The 21,435-nt window shown below is 37.3% G+C and overlaps 1 protein-coding gene across 15 annotated transcripts in view; it reads left to right on the top strand.

Annotated features, from left to right (window-relative positions):
* Positions 1-21,435, top strand: part of USP6NL (USP6 N-terminal like) — a 124,564-nt gene that overhangs the window by 43,189 nt on the left and 59,940 nt on the right. For 2 of the 15 annotated variants that reach the window (XM_081554021.1, XM_081554031.1), the window contains exon 1: positions 18,772-18,848. The exons of 4 other annotated variants lie outside the window; for them this stretch is intronic. The gene's annotated coding sequence lies outside the window, so the exon portion shown is untranslated. Of the gene's footprint in view, positions 1-18,753; positions 19,099-19,472; positions 19,564-20,646; positions 20,794-21,435 lie in introns of those variants that run through there. 9 more of the 15 variants (XM_081554030.1, XM_081554032.1, XM_081554025.1 and 6 more) reach the window with 9 other exon arrangements.

The raw sequence follows: 21,435 nt of genomic DNA, 5'->3' as shown, positions 1-21,435 counted from the left end.
ATTACTCCATGTGCCATTATTTCTCTTATCAATAAAAAAATACTTCATTTGACTCTATTCTTCTTGCCAGCAACTGTTCCATTTCTCTCTTCCCTTTTGCAGTAAATCTCCTCCAAGGAGTTGTTTGTACTCACTGTCTTCAATTTATCCTTTTCCATTTTTCTTTTAAATTCACTTTGGTCAGACTTTTAGCCCCGTGACTTCAATTTAACGTTGGCAGAAAGTCAATTTAAAATTTGCTTTTAAAATCATAAGTCTGATTTGAAGTGGGATTTTATTCACACCATTTTAATCTCTTTTGCTAATGTACTATATTTTGAGAAATGTGTAGACTTTACCATCCATCCATAGTTGCTATGGTTATATCATAAAGAGGTATTAAAAATTGTAATAAAATTTAATTGCTGTGGTATTATATTGAGTATCATACTTGCTGGCTTTGTAGTACTGGTCTCCATATGTCTTTTTTTTTGGTGACTATTCCTTAATCTTTCCTACTATTAAGAAGTTACCTAGTGTTGACCAAGAAGATGATTTCAAGTTTCTCTAACATGTTGAATGAAGTTGTGAATGAATAACTGAGCTGAGTATGAAGGAAGCATGCAGGAACTTTGGTATAGAAGGACAACAAAATATTCAGCAGAGTTAATGAAATGATATCCATAATTGATAATGAGTTGTATGCTTCAGCTTTAGTAATCCATTAAAATTTCTTTTGAGTATATGGAGTTGCTCTAGAATTCTTTTAAAATTCTCTAATTATGACCCCTAAGGCCTTCTTTCATGCAAGGATTGTAAAAAATCTAGGTTGTCAATTGGTAGTACCTCTAAAATTGAGAGCTAGATCAATTTACTCAAAAATACTGAATATGTTCAGTTTGTTAAGAGAGGTCTAGAGAAATCTAAGACTATCTGACTTTTCTCTATATTAAAATTTTCTACTATGAGTTTGAATTAAAGAACCTTAAAATACTTTACCTGGTCTATTTTTCCTTTCAATTTTATTGGTTTTTGTTTTATGTATTTTGAAGCATATTAGGTTTTCCACATGGATTGATTCTTTTGATGCGTGAAATATAACTTTTTATCTCTGCTAATGATTCTTGTCTAAATCTACTTTGTCTAATCTAACTACAGTGATAACTTTTTTTAGATTGTTTGCATGGTATGCCTTTTCCCGTGTTTTGTTTGTTTTCTTTTAACTTTTGTTTCCTTATATTTAAGATATGTTTCTTCTAAGTAGTATATATCTTTATGTTTACATTTATTCTGATTATTTTTATCTTTTAACTGGAGTGTTCAGTCTATTACATATATTACTGTCATGTATGAGTATAAATCTGCTTTTCTGTCTTCCCACCTATTTAACATTTTTTTTCTGTCATTGCTTGACATCTTTTAGATTATTCAGATTTTTATTATCCATTGTCACATTTATTAGCTTGTTATAAATTCTTTTGCTGTTTCTTAGTGTTACCCTGGATTGCATTTTTCATCCTTGAGTTATTTCAGTATATGATAAATTAGTGCTGTTACCCATTTCCCAGAAAAATCTTAAACTTTAAGAACCTTCAAATGCTTTACCTGCATTTATATCTTCCTGTCTTGAGGTATTATTCATGTATGTTTTGAGTCTAGGTACATTTTGAGTCCCGTGTATTTAGTATCCTTGTATTTACTTTTTATATTGCTCGTTATTCCTTCCTTCATGTTTGTTCTTTCATTAAGGCTCGTATTCTTCTGCTTGAAGAACTTTTCTTTTATTATTTCAGTGTATGTATGTGACCGTTACATATCTCAGTCGTTGGTCTAGGAAGTATCTCTATTTTTGGATTCGATTTTAAAGAATGTTTGAAGAATTTCTTGAAGTTTTGAATTGCTGATTATTTTCTTTCAGCACTTTAAAGATATTGTTTCATTGTCTTCTGACTTTCATAGTTTCTGTTTAGAAGTTTGCCATTAGTCTTATTTATTGCTGCTTCTTTGAAAGTTATCTGTCTTTTCCTCTGGCTGCTTTTAGGTTTTCTTCCTTAGATTTCAGAAGTTTTACTCTGATGTGTCCAGGAGGTTTTTTCTTTGTATTTGTCCTGCTTGAGGTTTATGTTACTTTTGAATCTGTGAGTTACCATTCTTGCTTATTGGCTCTTTAAAACTGCTTCTACAGTATTATATCTATCTTCGCTTTCTGAGTCTCCAGTTATACGTGTGTTATACCATTTCTTATGTCTCATATGCGCTTCATGTATTTTCTGTTTTTTTTTTTTTTTGTCTCTCGTTTCAATCTATATATTTTCTACTGATTTGTCTTTCTGGATCACGAATCCTCATGTTAGTTATATCTAATCTGCTGTTAATGCTGTCTGTTGAGTTTTTAATCTCAGTGATTGTATTTTTTAGTCCTAGAGTTTTCATATGCTTCTTTAAAAAAGGGTGGGGATTCCAAGTCTTTGGTGAAATTATCTATCTTGTCATTGATTTTCCTGAACATTTTAATTACAGAATTTTAAAAACTGTCTGGTACTGTAATATCTGACTTACCTTGTGGGTCTCTGCTTCCTTTTTTTTTTTTCTTGGTACTGTTTCTTCCTATGCCTGATTTTTTTTTTTTTTTAATAGAATAGCAGCTATTATGTGAAATATTTGTAGAGGTTTTGGATAAACTTTTGCTTCTGGCAGGCAGTTAGAGACAAGACATGGTAACTTAGTTCACTGGGTTTGAACTTGAGTTGCAAGTCTGAGTATTTATTAGGCTTTGTTTATTTCCAGTTCTCCGTTAATCCTAATGTATTCAACAACCTCACCTGAAAGTCTGGGGCACCTACCAGGTTTCTTTTCTGATGGTGGATCTTGAACTGCAGTTTTTATCATTTCAGGACTGTGAGGTTGCCAAAAATTATTTAGCGTTTTAACTGCTATTGTTACTCTCTACTTGGCTTCTCTCAGTCTGTGCTGCTTAGGAATGGGCAAATGCATTGCAGAGTTAAGCAGCTGAGATTTTGACTGACTGACTGACTGACTGACTGCTCTTTGCTTTCTTCTGTGGGGTTTTGGCTCTGTTGTAGGTGCTGTGAGCACCAGTGTTTGTCTTCCCACCCCTGTGAGACTGTTGCATTTTCTGCCTCTTAGCAGGTTTTATCTGGGGCAAGTAATGTTGTTACTCTTTTCCTTCTGTACCCTCCTGCTTCCTCTTGCCATCTATCTTCCTTCATTTCTGCTGTCTGTAACACAAAGTGATGGTTGAAGGTCCAGCGACCATTTTGGTCCATGAGGTGACTTTGATGATGGAAGTCGTGAGGGAGACACTGGAAAAGAAAGACTGAAGAGTCTGGAATCCTGTTGACTCGAGAGTCTCATATCAGACCTAGATGACTTAGATCTGGATTTCCTTGGCATCCAGAGGGAAATCAATATTTTCTTTCATTTCAGTTTTGCTATTTTAAGTTTTATGTTGTACCCAGGCATATCTAACACTAATTAATGGAGTGAGGGGATTCAGTGAACTAGTGTAAGTATACACTCACATAGCATAGTAAGGGTCATTGATTTTTAGCCTTTTATATGTTTATAACATACATAACAAGAAACAGTCCCTGGAGTGAAGAGTCTCATGGACAGCTTGTCTGTTATATCTACTGTAGTTGCCCAAGTGCCATCATTTTATTTTCTGCACAAGGCAAGATGGAAATACAAGTTAGAGGAGCTTTACTATAGGGAAAGACTCAAATTCAAATATTATCCTTGACAAGTTACTTATGACATACCTACCAAATGATCCTAGTAGATCGCAGTTGGGAATTATTGGACATTATCATGAAACAACATTTTCTTTCCATTCAGCAAATATAATTCTATGAACAAAATATGATTGTAGACTAAAGTGGTAGTGGGGGAAATGAAAAAAGCAAGGGATAATTGAAAAAAAATCATAAATTAGTGGAAAATTACATGTAGAAGAGTGAAAGAAAAAGAAATGTTAAAAATGACACTAAGCATTTGAACTTAAGGTCTAGCATGGTGATGTGATTGGTGGAGATAGGTAAATTTGGAAGCGTTTCTTGCAAGAAAAGAAAGTCTCTTTCATCCCCCCCCCCCCCACCCCACAGATAGTACTGAATTTTACCAGACCTTTGCTTGGTGTTGTACCCTTATATATTCCATTATATATTCCCTGGCTGCCCGTATCCATAGATGGTATTTCAGGAACTAATCTTAAAACCATTTGCAATTCTAATGTAGGTGGCAAAACTATAACCCCATTGAAAACAGGAATTCAGCACAAAAGCTACATTATGTCCTTATTTTGACAATGATTATAATTAGCATCTTAGGACCTGCGGTAGTATCTGTTCACATTTTTGAGGTACACACTTAAGGATGACTCACTATCCTGACTCACTTGTTCAAGTTCACTGTCATTCAAAAGCTCTTTTATTCTGCTGTTCTTTTTTTGGCTTTTAGTTTTTTTTCCTGATGAATAGAATTATTGTAGTAAGTCTCACTTTGCTGAATATAACCTTTGTTTTTTCTTAATTGGTGTGTCTATACCACGCCTCTAGGCATATTTGAGCCTTTTACTTATGATGGCTGGCATTTTGTTGTTTGGTCTTGGCAGGAAGTACAGTAGAGTGAGAGCTGGTAGTGATAAGAGCCGTGAGACTGCAAGTTCTGTGGTTAACGGGGTAAGCGTACTTTAGTGAAAATACACACCTATTGTTTAGGAATGTTCATATGTTTAGTCATACCCAATTAAAGCCTTTTCCAGGAAGTACCATGAGGCTAGTAAATATTTCTGCTTAATAATTGAGCTGGCCCAATTATTTCAAAGAATATTTGATCAAACAAAATTCCAGGGAAATAATCTGAATAGTGCTTGAGTTTGTGATAGGGTCTGATCAGTAGTTTAAGACTAGATGAATAGACCTCAGCAGTCCATTATAGAACCACTTATAGGCATTGACACACAGTGAGGTGCACAGGATTTGGAGATGGAAAGGCCTGGGTATGGTTTGTGGCACCCCCACTGTGTAATGGCCAGTGTCCCCCCCAGCCCCAAGTCTCCAGTGGTTCCTGTGTCACTAGTGTTGTGATGAGGATTAAATTAGGAATTTCTTGTCTGTTCACTTAGTCATGCAGTAAGTTTAGTGAGCATCAATTTTGTGCCAGATACTGTACTGGCACTGGTTTACAGTGGAAAATAAAATGACACGGACTTACCTATGGGTTCAGTGGAGAAGACAGAAAGAAAACAAATCATTGACAGTTGTGGTGCTTTCTGTCAAGGAAGATATGAAGGCACCATAAGAGAACCCCTGAAGATGGTCCTGAAGAGGTAGCTCTTCGACTGACAAGGGAAGAGAGTCTGGAGTCAGCCAGTCAGCATGGAGAGGAGAGCGCTGGCTGAAGGGAACGGAATATTCGCAGGCCCTGAAGCAGAAAAGCAGAAGGGAGGAAAGGGAGGGGAAGGTGCTCCTCGAACTGAAGTCAAGTCTGCGTGGGTGGGAGTATCGTGGGTGAAGAGTAGGGTAAATAACCGTGCGTGATCTGTGTGGCGCCTGCCTGGGGTGGAGGGGCTGGGGTATGATTAACGTTAGTTGCTATCATTGTTCTTATTACAATAATCCTTTATTTAAAGGTTATTTAATGGGCTGAAGGAAGCTAATAGCTTCCAAAGTAGATGCTATGAAGTCAGTGAATTAAACTCATGCATGCTGTTTAGAGAGGGCTCAGGCCGTCAGTCAGAGCTTGTTGGTGATTATTTTTCATACTGTTTGCATGAATTTAGTTATTTGATTTTTCTAACAACCTAGATGTACATATAGAGGCATGAATCTAGAGGTTCTCCAAAAGACAGCAAGAAGTTACAGTGTAATAAAGACAAAATTTAAAGTGATTAGTGATTATTAAAGTGAGATGATGAAATCTTTTCCCTCCAGATTTACTGCAGTATTGTTTATGTACAGTGAAATGAATCCATTTGAAGCATAACTTGATGAATTTTCATAATTATATATAGTCACATAGCCACCCCCATGTCCTGATATAGAAAAGTTCTATCAAGAATCCTAAAAATTCTTGTCTTCTTGTGTCTTTCTCCCTTGGCCATCAGACTTAAGCAGCCTCTAATCTGCTGTCACTATAGTTCTGTTTTCTGGAATTTCATGTAAATGGAGTTGTACATCATGAGGTCTTTTGGTTTGACTTCTTTTATTCACATTATTGCATGTGTTAGTAATGTGTTCCTTTGTATCATTTTGTTGACTGAAAAAAATTGCACAACCTAATAGCTGAGAATTATGTTTTATTCAGTGGACATACTGAGGACTTCAGCCCAGGAGACAGGCTCTTAGGTTGCTCAGGTAAGGGAGGAGCCAAGATATGTGGAGCTTTTGCAAAAATAAACCAGGTAGTTAAACATCAAAAGATTTCAGCTAATTAAAAAGCACATCTCAAGTTAATGAATTTAGTCTGGGCTTACTGAAATCATTTCTTTGATATGTACCTTAACTACCTAGGAACAGTCTCCTATTTTTCTCCATCTTGAATTCCCTCAGGGTGTACAGTTGTGGCCAGCTGCCATGGCTGATGGCTTGATGGCCACAACGCCCTTTATTTACTGATAAGTCAGGATCCATTCATTTGAGTTGTTTTGGACAATTTATGGACATTTGAGTTGTTTTTCATCTTTGATTATGGACATTTGAGTTGTTTCTCATCTTTGATTATGTTGAATAATATTTGTATGTACATTCACATAAAAATTTTTTTGACTATATGATTTTGCTTTGGGTAAATACCCAGGAATTGTATTACTGGGTTGAGTGGTAAAGTTCATGTTTAACTTTGTAAACTACTGAATGGTGTTGTACCATTCTGTGCTCTTCCTAGCCCTGTGTGAGTGTTCTAGGTGCTCCACACCCTTGGGAAGCTCAGTATTGTCCATCTTTTTATCTCTGGTGGATCTCAGTGTGATTTTAATCTGCTTTTCTCTGATAGCTAATGATATGGAGCATCTTTTTATGTTTATTGTATCTTCTTTGTGAAGATACCTGCTTGGTATTTTAAGTGTCTGTTAAATCATTTGCCCATTTTAAAAAAATCTTATATTCTGGACACAATCTCTTTGGCAGATATTTTACAAATATTTTCTCTGTGGCTTATATTTCATTTTCTTAACTGTATTTCTTGAAGTTGAGTTTTTAATTTTGTTGTTCTATTTAATTTTGATGAGATCTATTTTATGAATATTTCTTTTATAGTTTGTGCTTATTTTAGTTAAAATAAATCTGTGTTTAACCCAATGTCACAAAGATTTTCTCCTGTGTTTTCATCTAGAAGTTCCATAGTTCTTTCTTATACATATAGATCTGTGATTTATTTCAAGTTAATATTTGTGTACTGTTTGGGGTAAGAGTCAAAGTTTATTCATTTCTCCCCATATAGATTTCTAGTTATTTCAGCACTATTTATTGAAAAGACTATTTTTTCCCCATTAAATTATTTTGACACCTTTGAGACTGAGACTTTGCTATCATTTGTAACCATCTTCTTTCACCAAGAATTTAAGCCTGACAACAGTGCTTATTCAAATATAAATAAATCCATCTTGTATTCTTATTGGTAAGTATATATCTTAGGATGTTATAGGAACAATGAAGGGAATACTTTTCAGGCTTAATTCAAGCAAATGAGGGGATGTTTGTTGGTAACGTAGAAGTGAGGGTAACTTCTTAGAGTTTGTCAAATTCTAAGAAAAAAGTCAGTACTTAGTGATGTATGATTGTCTTCAGGAAAGTAAGTTAGAAAAATATTAGCATGAAGGTGAGCTTGCTTATATTCACAGACTGTAAAAGGAGATCTGGATCAGTGAAAGAAAGATCTCCAGTGGCTACTGATTCTAATGAGAAAGAAAGGATAAAGGAATTTGCACAAAATGAAGTAGCTTCTTAGGTGCTCTTTGAATTCAAGGTAGAAGAATGAAAGGTAGAAGAAAAAATTTGTAACCAATAATGAATGGAAAAGAGTAGTAGGTACTTCAAACACCAGTATCAGGAAGGATCAAGCAAAAATGAACTGACATCCGTGAGCAGTGTGTGGAGCATGTTAAAAACATCTGAAGAAGCATAATTTGGATCCTGGAGATCAGTAATGACCAGATAGGCCTGCTGTTCAGGGCAGGTCATGTCATGTAAATGTGAGAGAGTGCTTCTGAGTCTTGACTCTTTCTTCCACCTGCTTTTTTAAAAAAGTAAAAAACAAAAAACAAAATTATCTTCAAAAAAGATAAGGGAATGGACAGGAGTGAGAGGTAATTGAAGCCCAAGGTAGATTAGGACATGGTAACACCCTTTAAGTCAGGTCTTAAGGATAGGTTGAGTAATATCATTTTAGACTATTTGGAATAACTGTAAATAGTCTTTTAAGAGGAATAGAACATGGAGAAGGTACCTGAAGACTGGACTCAGAAGAGGGGCGAGGGTAGACTCTGGTAATTAGAAACCATTGGGTTTCATGATCATTTGAATCAGAATTCTAGCTTCGTTTATTAAATAATAGCTTATGAATGGGTTTAAAAGGAAGCGATTTTTAGGAATTTTTTTGGATATAATAAGAAGAAACTAATGTTGTTGTCATTAGATAGATACCCTGAGGAAATGTTCGAGATAGGTTTTATTGATATTTGGGTGTTAGAAAGTTATGTGATATGAAGTCTTCTATGATGTCACCATCAACTAGAGCTCATGTAGGGATGTTATAATTAATTGATGAATCATGTTTAAAGTAATGATGTCAGAGTGAAGGTCTTTGCCAGTGTGTCCTATGGTCTTAACTTATTCACAGCTTTTCAGCAGCTTGGATAAAAATTCAGTAATGGTCATTGGAATTATGACGGAAGGAGGAGGGTACAGAGTTGTCAGAGCTCATAAGATTATGAAATGGAGATTTACAAAGGCCTTTACAGGCTAGAATATGGGACCAAAATGAAAAAAAGTTTGAAAATTATAAAATGTCAGCTTCTACACTGAGGTTGCGACAGCTCCTAAGAGAATATTGAGAGAGGTTAAGTGTATGCTAAGTTGGAGCCCACTATGCTGACTTACAGCTGGTTTGGTGGCAGAGCAAGGGAGCAACAGAGCTATTGTTCTCCTTATCTCAGACTTTTGCTGGGCTATCATGTTGGATTTAGGTGTCTCGTTTCAAATGAGAACTTTAATAAAATGTCATGTGTCACACAGTGTGAATATATCAGTGATTTGTATTTGTAGGTTGTCAGGTGGAAAAGCTCAATTTTGTTTAGAGCTAAAAGGAAGGAAGACATTTCTAATAATAAGTAGAATATTTTAAGATGGAAAAGGCTGACTTGTGAGATTTCATCTCTGAAAGCACTGAAGGTCACTGAATTCAGTGACCACTTAATTAAGAATGTTATAGAGGGGAGGTAGAGCTAGATACACATTGAGGTTCCCTCCAATTCCTTTAACTTTTCTTTTTCATTTTAATTTTTACTTAGGTACCTACACAAACTTAGTAGGTACCTACTCAATTTCCTCAATCTTGTCTTATGTTTATATGGCACTTAAAAGTTCTAGAATGCTTTTTATGAGCCTGATTAAGTAGGATGTTCGCAAGAACTTTACAGGTTGGACAGGAGATGTTTTAGAACTTTTAGGAGCAATATCTTAACGATTTAGAGTCTGGCTTCTGGATTCCAGATGTTTTGGGCTTTGGCACTTGCTGTGAGACCTTTGGAAATTTCTGAATGTCTTCGTTTTCCTCATTTCTAATTTGGTGACAGTAATAGTGACTCCACCATAAGGTTGCTTGAGTTTACATTTGATCATATACTTGAGAATATATGGCTAGGATATTACCCTCTGCTTAGAGCCATACCTGACCCATAGTAGACGCTGAGTAAATGTTAGCTAATGTGCTTGTTCTTAGCACCAGGTACCTGTTGTCCAGGTAAGGAGACTGATGCTCACACAGGTTGTGGCCCAAGTTTACATTAGTTATCACTTAGTGATAGAGCAGTTCTTAAGAATTCTGTTGAATTGGATTTAAAAAATGGAGTAAGATGGCTGTATATGGACTAATTTGTGAAACAATATTGATTTCACTTATTTAAGACTTGTGAAATTGTTGATTGTAGCTACACATTCCAGACATAATTCAGTAGGAAGACCTTTTCTAAAGCATATTATAAATAAAGATAATCACATTTTCCTGAAGACTTACTGTGCTTGATAGTGTTTGAAAGGAAGTAGGCAATTCACTTTAGTTTCTGTCGGCATTCTAGCATACTTGCGAAGCAGTTGAGCTTCTGATTTCTAGATGCGCTTAGATTTCTCAAGGATCATTAAGTCAAACTGAGGACATCTCCTAGAAGAAAAATCGAAATAGGCTCTCATGTGTAACTTTGAAGTAAATAAAAGTGATCTCACTCAAAGTCTGTTCTGTCTTCAGGTGATCACCTCTTAGAATGAGTTCATAAAATGCTCCATAGTTTTCTGGTCACCTTAGAAACAATTTGGATTGTGTAGCAACCTCGTTGTCCCCTGTAGAGGATGTGCTGTTCTTTAAGGATTGTTACTTTTGCCTTGCTTCATTGCTGGTGAACACACCTCTTAGAGTAAGGATCCTTTTATTCATTTACAAGGTGTAAACATCTTTAGAGCAGATACTGTGTTTTAATATTCTATGTTTCTTAGTACTTGCAAAGAGCTTCATACATAGTGAGTTTGTTAAATTGTCAAAGCATTGATGGCTTTACTGGAAACCAAGGAACTCATTAATCTGGCTGTATTAAAAATGGTCAATTAAAGTAACTTGCCATTCACAACAGATTACACATGTAATCTATTTATCAGCAAGTTTATTAAAGTTGTGTTTTTGAAAAGGACCGCTATTGGCAAAACATCAGTTGGCAAGATCAGTGTTGTAAGGAAAATACGAGTTTAAAGGGAAAAAAAAAATCCTCTAAATGGCTTTAAAGGCATTTCAAAAACATTATAAACCTAAGTCCTGTAAGGCATCCATTTCTAAATGACACAGGTTTGTCAGTAATAAAAATCTCCTTTGGTCAGTGAATTGATCAGGAAAGTAGTATGATCTGCTCGGGCAGATTCTTTGTCAGTTTTGTTGTTTGGTTTGTGCTTATTTTTTTAAGTATTTGAACCAGCCCTTAACAGTGTAAAATGTAATGAACTATCCTTTGTTTAATTTTTGCAGTTCTCAGTACAGCTGATCCTTTCACAGATTATTACAGTGGATAAGGATAAGTTTCTCTGGGCCTCATTTTCTATTCATTTATCCAGAAGGTAGAATATAGACTCTTGATCTCCTCTTCCTGTGCTGACACAGGTCCCCTGCCTGCTTGGGCTGCTGGAGGTGAAAGTATTAATTGGTTTTCTTTTGGTCATTGGAAAAAGATAGTCCCCATCTCTTTGAATTTCTATTCTTCTTTTCCTTCCTTTAGAGCAGTAAAGACAACTGGAAGGTGAGGCCATTCCATCAGGAAAAGCTGAGGTGGCCTTGCCCTTGAGAGGGGTCTCATCTCATGAGGGTTCATCTGCTTGTGCAGAAGCAGCTATGTTGGATAAACAGTAAATCTCAGCCTTTTCCTGAGGAAGGATTTTTCTCTTACTCATTATCTTTACAATTGTTAACACTTTCATGTGTAGGTTTTGATAAGGTGGGACATGTACATGGTAAACAGTTCAAGGGTATTGAAGGTTATCCAGTGAAAGATTAGTGTCCTTTCCACTCATCTCCCCCAGACAACTGCCATTAACTTTGTGTATTTATGTTCATCTCTGACCCCTGTCGTGTGTTATAAACCTTGACGTTTTCTCCCTCTACATTCAGTATATCTTGGAGATGAATCCAAGTCAAATCAGTACAGAATATTGCTTCATGATTTTTAGATTACTGTCCTAAATGCATTTTGTAATTTCAGATAGTTTATTCATTGAGTTGTTAACAGTGCTTTCTAAGAAATAACTTCTCGCAATGAGAAGTATGGCAGGTCTTTTATATGAAGTGTGTTTTTATAGTTAGTCTTCTGAAGTATGGTAATCTTTTCTGTGGAAGTTGGCATAACTCATCATGCTGGAAGAGGCTCTCTCCCACTTATGACTTCTTAAAAGAGTTTTATTGCTTGGCTGCTGTGTACAAAAAAATTTTTTTTGTTTAGAATCTGATTGAGCCTGTGTATAAGTTTTTGAGGTAAATTGAGGGTGAGGCATTGGAATGGGAATGGGATTTATAGGTTACTGACAAGAAAACTAAATGTGAATTTGCAGGGTCTCCAGGCAAGTTGCTACCTGGAGCCCAGTGGCAGCCCTTTCCCCTTTTCTTTCATCAGTCAGTTGCATTTAAGATTATTGTCTTGTTTTTAAACCTTGAATGTAATGGTGCAAGTTTCTTTGGAAATCAACACGCTACTACTGCTTTTTTTCTCAGGTATGTTATATACATTATCTGGAAGGTAATGTATGCAACAGTATATAGGCATTTCATAATATTAAAGGAATATGTCTTTGGATGTGATTAGACTTGTTTTTAAAATTTGTGGAGGCATCTGGTCTTTCTTTAAATTGTGCACATTTGTGTTCAAGGTAATACTCAGATTGGACTGATGGACTGCTTTTAGCGAGTAAATACTGTGAGGAACAGCTGTGCCTCCACTGGAACAAAGGTGTGAGAAATTCACTGCTCATTCCTTTAGCTTTGGTGAACAGTGTCTGTTTCATTTTATTAAGATGTCTTTGTCAGGGAAACTCTGAAATCTTTGTACAGTATTATATACTACAAATAACCAATAGTAGATGTGTTGGGAGTATTTTTTTTTTTAAAGTTTGATATACTTTAGAGCTAATGAATCTTTACTCTGAAGAGCAATATATGTTGTATATAGAAAGAAACAGATGTGGTTGAAAGGTTTGGGGGAAAAAAAGTGTTGGATTGGGCTATAATGAATAGACACTATGAGATGGCCTTGGTGGGGAGCCCATGCTTTCCTGTTTTCCTGCCTAGGGTCTGGTAGTTGATAACTAGTAAAGCGTTTTTTTTTTTTTTTAAGCTTACTTGTATCTAGTTGTGTATGAAAACAATATTTAGCTGCCTCAATTTAAACTTCGAAAAAATTTGCTTCCTTGTTTATGATACTGTGAAAATGCATTTTATATCCATAAAACTATGGCAGCTTTGTAGTATCAATGAAGGAAACCTTAAACACTTGAGTATCTGAAAGTGTAAGGAATAAGTAACTCTGAAAAGTAATCATTTTCAGATCTAGGAAGACTTTTCTTTTTATTAGAATAGGACGCTCACTGTGGAAATACAACCAGAATAGTAGTTTTGAGCACACTGGAGTTAACTAACCCACTTTCTGGTGACCCTGCACCAGTTTCTTGGTATTATATACCTCATTAATTTAGATATACACACACACACTTTCTCTCTCTAGCATAGTGGGCAGGTGGACACAGACTTTGGAGCCTTTCAGATGTGGGTTTGAGTTGAGCTCTGATGATAATTTAGATGTGGACAAATTGCTTGGCCTCTGCATTTTATTTTTGTCATCTGTAAAATGTAAAAGATTATGGAGCTGTTTGAATGAGATTTTCTGTGTACCTAGCACAGTGCCTAATGAGCTATAAAAGTTCAACAAACAAGTGTGAGCTGTTAACAGGCAGACTAACCTGTTCTTCCTTCCTACGTGTGTGATAAGTTGCTTCAATCCTGTCCAGCTCTTTGAGACTCTGTGGACTGAAGCCCTCCAGGCTCCTCCGTCCAGGCTTCTCCAGGCAAGAAAACTGGAGTGGGTGGCCATGCCCTCCTCCAGGGGATCTTCGCGACCCAGGGATCGAACCCGTGTCTTATTATGTCTCCTGCACTGGCAGGCTAGTTGTTTACCACTAGCACTACCTGGGAAGCCCCTTCCTTCCGGAGTGGTCTTCATTTTCTCCACAGCTTTTCTTCAACAGGAAGAAACATGTTGACTTCCTGTTGACTGGAGAGCATTTACTTGGCCGCTTGCCGTTGTTTAACACTGCTCTGAGCATTCCTGTTGACAGATCCTCTTGATAAACCTTTGTTCATTTTCCTTTTTTATTTATTCAGAGACCATGTGGAGTGGTTAAGAGCACTCTGGAGCCATATTGCCTTGGTCTGAATGCCAATTCTGCAACTTCAAAGCTGTGTAATCCTTGCAGGTTCATTTACCTAATAATTTTCTTGTCTCTTAAATGAATGATAATGATACCTACTTCATAGTTTTGATGTGAAGACATTAAATGAAATAATATATGTAAGACTTTTAGATTGTGCAGAGTAAGTGCTAGCTACTACTTAGGAGCCTGGCTCTTTGTTGGCACTTAATTCATCAGGACTCCTGATCAGTGACAGACCCAATTTATATAGCATTTTGATGTTTGTTTTGCAAAATAAATCTTATCCTGTACTGGTCACTCAAACACAATATTGTTAACACAGTTACAGTAACCATGCAAGGAAACATTTCATATTAAACACACATACACATGAGATATGTATAGATTACGTTCTTAGGATTTGTTAGGTGAAGTGTGCTGTATGTTGTGAGAATATGTGGTATTGTGTTGGACTTTAGGGCTCTCTGTCTTTTTTAATGAGTGAATGAATGGCAGTTTCAATATGATGTGAGCACTTAAAACATTTATCAAAAACATTTATCATATCCCAGATTTCTGACTTTTGATGAGCTTATGTCCCAGTTTGAACTTAAGGGCCATTTGGGGCCCGAATACTTGCATAGTTCATACTTTTGCTTATGCATTAATGCAGTTCTTCCTGTGTGCTACTCAGTTGTTCTGGGTAATACTTAGTTCTTATTTTGGTGTGCTATTTTGAGCACAATATGGTTTTTACATATTTGGATCTTTGATTTAAAGAGTGGAAAAGTTACCTTTGGGTGAGAATAGAGCTTGCCAAACTACTTGTGGGATTAGTTATTTGCTATTAGGATGAGCAGTCTGTGAATTCTCTGTCTTATATCTGGCCTACAAGAATTTGCTGTAATTGCATTATTTCTTATTAAAATCCATTGAGCTGAATTCAGCACAAAGTTTTACTGTAATTAATAAAACTATACATGCTTACAATTGTGAATGAGCTGAAAAGAGTTGTGAAAGTTGAGTAAATGAAGTGAATTCAACAGAATTCTTCCTGTAATCATAGAAATTAATCATGAAGGTATTTGATTATGTGATATTACGCATAGCAAATGCACGGCAAATGTCTGATACCTGTTATACCCTCACTAAGCAGGTTATAAAGCATCCACAAACAGGGAGTTGTTGCAGACCAGTCTTGTGTCATCTGTTAATACAGTCATGCTCTCGTGCTACTGGAAGAACTGCTAAGGTGTAATTTTGAGTTTGCCAGCAACTGTAGGCGGGTTGAAGTGAGTAAAATGACTCATATGCTTGTCTTGGTTCTAAGGATCTGTAGTTGCAATTTTGTCATTCAACCCTGCCGCCAAGTGTGGGAATTAAACTCACATTCAACAAGTAATAATTATGTTTCTCACCAGTAGTAATGGTATTTAAGCATTGTTACATCACTTCACATCCCTGTTCTCTGTGAATCACCTTTCACATAAACGTTGGAGTTACTAGTCTGATTTTAGGAGTTCTAGGGAAGCAGTTTTTAAGAAAAACATCTATTTCTGCTTTATTGACTATGCCAAAGCCTTTGACTGTGTGGATCACAATAAACTGTGGAAAATTCTGAAAGAGATGGGAATACCAGACCATCTGACCTGTCTCTTGAGAAACCTATATGCAGGTCAGGAAACAACAGTTAGAACTGGACGTGGAACAACAGACTGGTTCCAAATAGAAAAGGAGTACGTCAAGGCTGTATATTGTCACCCTGCTTATTTAACTTATATGCAGAGTACATCATGAGAAACACTGGGCTGGAAGAAACACAAGCTGGAGTCAAGATTGCCGGGAGAAATATCAATAACCTCAGATATGCAGATGACACCACCCTTATGGCAGAAAATTGAAGAAGAACTAAAGAGCCTCTTGATGAAAGTGAAAGAGGAGAGTGAAAAAGTTGGCTTAAAGCTCAACATTCAGAAAACTAAGATCATGGCATCTGGTCCCATCACTTCATGGGAAATAGATGGGGAAACAGTGGAAACAGTGTCAGACTTTATTTTTGGGGGCTCCAAAATCACTGCTGATGGTGATTGCAGCCATGAAATTAAAAGACGCTTACTCCTTGGAAGGAAGGTTATAACCAACCTAGATAGCATATTTAAAAGCAAGAGACATTACTTTGCCAACAAAAGTCCGTCTAGTCAAGGCTATGGTTTTTCCAGTGGTCATGTATGGATGTGAGAGTTGGATGGTGAAGAAAGCTGAGCGCCGCAGAATTGATGCTTTTGAACTGTGGTGTTGGAGAAGACTCTTGAGAGTCCCTTGGACTGCAAGGAAATCCAATCAATCCATCCTAGAGGAGATTAATCCTGGCTGTTCATTGGAAGGACTGATGTTGAAGCTGAAACTCCAATACTTTGGCCACCTCGTGTGAAGAGTTGGCTCATTGAAAAAGGCCCTGATGCTGGGTAGGATTGGAGGCAGGAGGAGAAGGGGACGACAGAGGATGAGATGGTTGGATGGCATCACTGACTCGATGGACATGGGTTTGTGTAGACTCTGGGAGTTGGTGACGGACAGAGAGGCCTGGCGTGCTGCAATTCATGGGGTCGCAAAGAGTCAGACACGACTGAGCGACTGAACTGAACTGAACTGAACTGAGGGAAGCAGTAATGATGCTCTTTCTCTTTGAGAAGTAGGGCAGGAGAGATTGACAGATACCTCCTGTGTTGGCTGATGGAGAACATGACATTAGATCTGAAGTGGAAAGGACTTATTAGCCTCTCTTGATTTAGATTTACCCACTGGGTAACTAGCGCACCCAAGCCAACCCCCAGCTTCTGAGAGGAGTAAGGGGAGAGAAGGTGGGAGTTGGGAGCATTGCTCTAGTGAAGGCCCTTTGTGAAGTATGATGTGGGCACACACAGCCAAGTGAGCAAGACCTTCCCATAAAGCAAGCGAGACAGTGATGGTCTGTGAGTAGGCTGGGGAGCTAGAAGAGGGGAAAATGTGAGGAGTATAGATGGGAACACAGACATAACAAGTCTCTGGTTTCTTCATCTTTCAGGAGCCACACACGTACATACACACACATTCATGCATGTCTTCATTCATTCCTTAATATGAGGGTCTTGTGAATAATCAGAAGTGCTACTTAGTTTGTGACTTCTCATGTCTGAGTCTTAATAAAATTTCAAATGCTCCCTTGAAATAGTATTTTTTTTAAAAAAACAGAATAAAATATATGAGAAAGCTAAGAATCTTTAGCAAGTTCAGTTCAGTTCAGTCGCTCAGTCGTGTCTGTCTCTTTTCAACCCCATGGACTGCCGCACGCCAGGCTTCCCTGTCCATCACCAACTCCCGGAGCCTACTCAAGCTCATGTCCATCGAGTTGGTGATGCCATCCAACCATCTCATCCTCTGTCGTCCTCTTCTCCTCCTGCCTTCAGTCTTTCCCAGCATCAAGGTCTTTTCCTGTGAGTCAGTTCTTTGCATCAGTGGCCAAAATATTGGAATTTAAGCTTCGGCATCAGTCCTTCCAATGAATATTCAGGACTGATTTCCTTTAGGATGGACCGGTTGGATCTCCTTGCAGTCCAAGGGACTCTCAAGAGTCTTCTCCAACACCACAATTCAAAAGCATCAATTCTTCGGTGCTCAGCTTTCTTTATAGTCCAACTCTCATATCCATACATGACTCCTGGAAAAACCATAGCCTTGACTAGATGGACCTTTGTTGGCAAAGTAATGTCTCTGCTTTTTAATATGCTGTCTAGGTTTGTCATAACTTTTCTTCCAAGGAGCAAGCGTCTTTTAATTTCATGGCTGTAGTCGCCATCTGCAGTGATTTTGGAGCCCAAGAAAATGAAGTCTGTCACTGTTTCCATTGTTTCCCCAACTATTTGCCGTGAAGTGATGGGACCGGATGCCATGATCTTAGTTTTCTGAATGTTGAGTTTTAAGCCAACTTTTTCACTCTCCTCTTTCACTTTCATCAAGAGGCTCTTTAGTAAAGGTGTTTTGTTTTGTTTTGGTTTTTTTCAGTGAAGCTATATAGAAGTATTTAGTGAGCAGCTACTCTGTTCCAGGCACTTTGGTAGACACAAGAGATGCCAAGATGAGTGAGGAACAGTCTTTTGTTTGTGGAGATTACAGTTTAATAGAAGTGACAGGGAAATAAGTATGTTCAGTAGATTGTTGTAGGTAAATAGATGGTAAAAATACAGTGGACCTAAAGGAGCCATGACCAGTTCTACCTAAAGTTTGTAGTCATGATTAAATTTGAGGGAAAAATATTATTCTCTCTGTTATAATAATGAAATCTTGTTAGTAATTGTAGGACTTTAAAATGATTTTGTTTCTCATCCTTCTGGAAATCAAGAAGCAAGTAATAGAAACATGCCGTGGAATTATTCTTAAGATTATGATTTAAAATATTTTATTGGTAACAGAAGTACTAAATATCTCTCTGATGCTGGGTGCTCCATTTTAAAATATTGAAGATGTGTCCTATTCTTACATCTCTTAAAATATTTATGCGTACAACTGGAACAGAACATACAAATGACCTACCAGTTATAAAATGTTGATCTTTTTGTTTGTAAAAGCAGGAGAAGGACCTGGAGAAGTGAGGGGACCCTGTGAAAGGAGGTTGTGATGGCAGTTGGGAAACTGTTGGAAGGAACTCAGTTGAGCAACAAGGTACAGACCTGCTCACAAGGAGGACTTTTACAACTCTCCTCAACCCCACTCCCCTCCTTGTTGAAAACTGGGCTTCTGTATAAGAATTTGAAGAAATGTGTTTGCATATTTAGTGAAAATTTTAAAATGAAAGCATGACATCACAGAAAATGTTGACATCATGCTGCTAGTGAGATAATAGAAATATTTTGAATGGAAACGTACCAATCCTATTTATGCTGACAAATAAAAGCTAAAATCGAGGATTTAGGTTTGTTGTTTTGAACACTTTTATCTTATCAGACAATGTATATTACCAGAGGAGGAGTATGAAGATGTATGTGGAAGCTTGTGTGGCTCTTCTGAAGTGGAAATTGCGGCATTTCTGAGGACTTTTGGGTTTATGGCCTTGGTTGTTTCCTGTATTTAACTTTCAGTCTTTGGCTGCCCCTTTCCTTGATCATGATTAGTTGTGCTATTTTTATAATTGCAGCTATGATGAGAATCTTGTTGTTATGTTGTTTCCAAGTTAACATGGAAAGAGGGAAGGAAGCCAAATGATTTTTCTAAGATTATTGCTCTAGTGGGAGAAGGAAGAAGGAGAGAAATGGGTTCTTGAGGTTGTACTTTTTTTTTTTTGATAAGACACTTGTTTAATATGGAGTTGTGAGAGGCAGAGGAGGGACTGTGCTGGAGGGCTCACAAGCAGCGGATCAGAGTTCATCCCAGCAGAGGGGTAAGAGGATTGGAGGTTCTGGATTGTTCCTTACAGGACCACCAGGGGGAGCATTTGGCTAAGGACATCAAGGTCTCCTGGGGTACTGCTCCAGAATAAATTTGGTTGCAGAGCAGGCATATGTCACTTTAAGTGCTGTATTTAATTTCATCTCTCACAGAATGACCATTTAAAATAAGTGGTAGTTCAGGTTCTCATGTGACTGGTGTGCCTTCCTTTATTTTGTTTGTTTTTAGTTGTACTTTGATGTTTCTAGTATTTCTCCTCTGAGCATTCCTTCCTGTCTTGGATCTAGAGCATGGCAAGATAAATGCTGAAGTTTTTGGCAACAGTGCCTATTAAGATTTTATTATTTAAAAAAACTTTATTATTGAGGTATCTTAGTTCATAATCTGACTCAGTGGACATGAATTTGAGTAAACTCTGGGAGATAGTGCAGGACAGGGAAGCCTGGCGCGCTCTATTCCATAGGGTTGCAAAGAGTCAGACACAACTTAGTGACTGAACAACTACAACAACAAAGTCTATAATATACTAAGAAAGTGATCACAAATAACTGAAACATTGTTTAGGCACCATTAATACTCGGGGCCTCTTCTGTTTGAACGATGAGATGGCATTAAGGAACTCATAGATGTGGATAACTTACTCAGAATTTCAGGAAAAAAACACTTGTTGTGTGCATGCATTGCATGGGCAAGGAAAGCCAGCAGCAGCAACTCAGGGACAGGCTGTCTAGTCTTATTTTTAGGCTGAAAGGTCTGTATGATAGTGACTCTGCTGTGCTCTGCGTACTGGGTACCGTTTTCCTCTCTGCATCATCTTTTTCTCAGCTTGCTTGTGATTTCTGCTTCCTCATTTTTTCTGCTTGCCTTTGGTCACCATAGCTGGTTAAGCTCTTTACCTCATAAAGTTTCATCTTTAGCTTTTATTACAGATTGACTCTTTACTTTATCCTAGTCACATTCCTAAGAGAGGACTGATTGAATAACCTATGTTAGTGCATTAGGAAACTTTACAGCTTGAAAAAGAGTTGAGGGAGATCCACTGATTTATTGGAGCCAACCTTATCTCTGTGTTCAGTGACATCACGTTGGTACCTTGGTAACTGGCCACTATGGTGGGAATCTTCACAGCATAGAAATTGGCAGATGCCATAAACCGGAGCTGAAAGCCTGTACTTCTTCCCTCTGGGAACTGGTTGCTAAGCTTTTACTGGCACACCACTGGGTAGGTGTTGATATGCGTAAGCTCTAAGATGTACTGTTAAGCAAGAAAAGAGTAAGATCTAGAATTATATACAGAATGGTTCTAGTTTTTAAATAGAAAAGAAATATTTAAATATATGTGCATGTGCATACATACATGCAGATTCTTGTACAGTGTGGAGAAGAGTTTTGGGAGAGAATGGTGGTTGCTTCTAGGAAGGGGGACTTAGGTTTGGAGTGGAGTATATGCAGCTGTTCAGATCAGAGTTCAATTTTAGACTGTGTGTGTGTAGTTGATTCTGAACATTAAAAGCCAATAAAATTCTTATATAATCATAATGTCAATAGTCAGTATAGTTTATTTCAGTGTTAAACATGATGATGAGGTGCGTAGGAAGGAAATCTAATCCTGACACTGACAGTGTCATGGTCAGATGAATTCACTTTTCCCATATGTATCAAATCCATAGCCACACCCCTTTGTATATTACTTCTTATCAATATTTGACCATAACTTTTCATCACTCTCTGCTTTGTTTGTTCTGAGATTTCTAACAGTCCTCTTACCTCTTTTTGGTGTCTTTTATATGTAAGCGTTTACCATATTGCAATAATGTTGTGATCTGTATGTTGCCTAGCATCCACTTTCTTCTTGAAGAACTTT

This window comes from Giraffa tippelskirchi, chromosome 13, assembly GCF_054371585.1.
Source record: "Giraffa tippelskirchi isolate mGirTip1 chromosome 13, T2T-mGirTip1v1.2.pri, whole genome shotgun sequence".
In the NCBI taxonomy this organism is placed as follows: domain Eukaryota; kingdom Metazoa; phylum Chordata; class Mammalia; order Artiodactyla; family Giraffidae; genus Giraffa; species Giraffa tippelskirchi.
The sequence above is the reverse complement of the archived record's forward strand: the minus strand, read 5'-3'. Positions and strand labels throughout refer to the sequence as shown.